This window comes from Musca autumnalis, unplaced genomic scaffold, assembly GCF_047663935.1.
Source record: "Musca autumnalis isolate F117 unplaced genomic scaffold, ASM4766393v1 scaffold_2, whole genome shotgun sequence".
NCBI lineage: Eukaryota > Metazoa > Arthropoda > Insecta > Diptera > Muscidae > Musca > Musca autumnalis.
Genome location: NW_027411755.1, coordinates 94264571 through 94268089, shown reverse-complemented (window position 1 = coordinate 94268089; position 3519 = coordinate 94264571).

The following is a 3519-nucleotide window of genomic DNA, read 5'->3' as shown; positions in this document are numbered from 1 at the left end:
TTCTAAAATATATACAGTGCTGCTCAAAACATATGCAACTCAGATGCCCATATTACATTTAACCTATTTTTGGGGACATTTTGTGTTTTGAAATCTATTTATTTTTGCAGTTTGATTCTTTGTTGACCTTACTTTCAAGATTTAAAAATGATTATTCAGTTTTTAACACTTACTTTAAAGAAATGTGTTAAATATCGAAGAATCACGTGTTTTGGCCTGCTCAAAACATATGCAACTCCGTGGTTCGAATATCTATTACCTAATTGTTGATGAGTTTTTTGAATTGATTGGTATAAGATGGTTTTTAGTCAGAAAAAGGGGACCAAAAGCTTTCATGAGGAATACATTTTATACATCCTATGTTTAATTTTGACAGACAAGTATGCCGAAAACAAGACATTTCTAATTTTTTTAAGAAAAACAAAAGTTATGGTCCGATATTTGTATCAAAGATATGCAAAAATGTTTACTTCTCAAAATTGTGGATCCAACGCAGTCCAAAAATAAACATAAGGACAGAACAATATTTAAAATTGAGCTGTATAGCGCGTAAAAAGTACTAAAATCGCCATAAAATGGGAAGGAGGTGAATGTACAACTATATCTACTGCAGGGGATAATGAAATAATGATGCGTATTATTAAGCGGAATTCTCAGAGTCCATCAACAGATGTTAAATAAAATTTTTACATCGATAAATATATACAAAACTCTCCGATACATGCCATAGATACCGGTGTAACAATATGGACACATTTTAGGAAAACAGTAATTTCCAGGAAAATTTCAACTTTTCATATAAATTTTGCAAAAAATGTTTGGAATCGGTTTTGAAGTTGTAAAATCGAGTACTTTTTGTCGACTTTAATCAATATTCGAGTTATTTGACTTGAAATAATGTACTTGATCACCAAGACGAATGATAATCGAATTTGTCCCCTTATACCAAAAAGTTGACCAAAAAGGAATATGGTGTTTTATATTGACCTGGAGGTATTTTTGTGAACAGAGATGGCACTGGAGGCATGAGGACGAGATATTTATTGGATTTAAAAACTAACCGGACTTATAATATGTCGAAATCGCACCACGTACTTACCACAGATGTCATATAAGAGGGTGTTTTGGCATAATACCTCCACTAAACGTACGTATAACCACGTAAAACTTGTCATTTTTGCAAATATTTTTTGTGTTCTTATCGGATACGCTCAGATTAAGTAACCTAAAATCATATAAAAGGTTCCGGTGCCCTAAATTGGACTTTAGACTGTTGAAAATCGAATAAAACCGTGGTATTTTACAATTATCCTTAGCGACAGGATTCCAAAGGATATATTAATTTATTTAGTAAACTGGATACTTTTATGATGTGTCCAGATAATAAATAAAAGGTTTAACTCACAATATATTATCAAAACAAAAATAATATCTTCAGATTTTGAATCAAATTTTCTCAGTTGCAAATGTTTTGAGCAGGACCAAATGTGAGACCTAGCTTTGTTTTGTATATTTTTGTAAAATAAGTACAATAACGGTGAATTATTTTTTAAATCTTTAAAAAGCGGTCAATAAACAATCAATATACAAAAATATTTGCATTTCAAATCCATAAATTACCTCAGAACTATATAAAAAGCGAAGTAGTCATTCCAGTTGCAAATGTTTTGAGCAGCACTGTATAAAATACCACACACATACACGAATGTATTTTCAACAATTAAGAAGGGGCTATAGTAGGACGGGTCGATAATTTGATAACACACACCTGCATTATTTTAAAAATCTTGAATACAGAAAATATTTCCTGTGAATTGGGATATACATATGTATGTATTCGTTACGTCCCAGCTAGCATTTGGAAGATTGTTTTTTTTTTCAAAAATCACATTGATTGAACTGATTAAGTCGCTTGTATGATCAGGAAGGGACTCGAAAGTGACTCCCTGTAATGATTAAAAAGAGTTCAATTTAAAATAAAAATGCTTAATCAAAAAAATTCTTGAAAAAGTATCAGTCGGCTTTGCCGACAGAGTTATACCCTCAGCCTATGCGGATTGAAATACTTTTTTTCCAAAAAAAAGCTCAAAATTTGCGGGGATACCGATAGATAGGGCCACTAGGAAAACCTTCGGTAAAAATGTTCAAAGGTTCCTCGAACATAAATTTAACCACACAAAAATGTTGAATATTTTTGTGGGTGGTACCCTAAGGATTGGACAGATAGGGTTCCAAATTTGAACATAAACTAAGTTTCGACAATATATAGATACCCAAAGTTTGTACCAAATCGGTTCCTAGGTCCATGAGAAATCGCGCGTACGATTTTAGCGAATATTTTCGAATTTTTTGGGAGAGGTACCAGAAGGAGTGGACCTATGCACCACCTTCGAATTTCATCTAATATTCGAATAAATATTACGATATCGAAAGTGAGGACGAACTCAGTATTCGGTTCGAGCACTCCAGGCACTACATATGGTGCGATAGGGGTTTTTACAACTTTCAGGCTGTTTGCTCAAGAAATATGAATCTGCCACTGAAAAAATTGTTACTGTCGTAATTTAGGCAGTGAATGCAAGTTGCTTCAAAATCAAAGTGATTCGGGAGTAGGTCTTAAAGAAAATTTATCCAAAATTTTGTAAATTTATCCACATTCGAACCTGATCTACATCTGGTAGATATATTAGGATATGTAAAGTATGGACCAAATCGGTCACTCCAATCAAGAGTTATAGTGCGCACAATTTTTCCGAACATTTTTCAACTTTTGTGGGGGAGGTACCTGAAGGAGTGGACCGGCATGGCTTATCTTCGAACTTAAACTAAGTTTGCACAAAATATTACGAAAGCCAAATTTTGGACCGAGTCGGTTGATCCGTTCGAGATCCGTTCCAAACATAACGGTTTGGTTGTATATAATTCGCATATACACTTTCTACAAAACATTGATATAAATACCACGTATATTATTATGAATATTGACAAAGACAACACATGTCCAGGTTTTGCCAAGTTAGATGAAGAAAGTGAATGAAGAAACAGTATACTATAAAAGTCATAACAAAGCAGAAAAGAAAACAGAGCAAAGAAGAAACAAAAACAACGAAGAATAAAAAAGAAAATTCTTTTAATTTTTTCGTCTGATAAAAGGACTCATAAATGACTCACAAAAGACTCATAAACGATTATAAACATGACTCATAAAAGACTCGAAAAAGAGTCACAAATTAATCAACAAATCACCAATAAATGATTAAATGCGACTCGAGAAAGACTTTATATACCATCAGAAAATGGGCAAAAATGACTAGAACTAATGCAAGGAAGACTCATTTGTGATTTGTGGCCTGAGGTTACGTTTTCCTCCCGACAAAGGAGTCATTTATGAGCTTATATTCCAGCTTTTTTATCGTGCATAATATCATAAAAGACTCGAATTTGATTAAATATTCAAAAAATTCGGGCTGGGGATTCTGGGTTTAAATATGTATGTACATATCACCAATATTTTTGAAA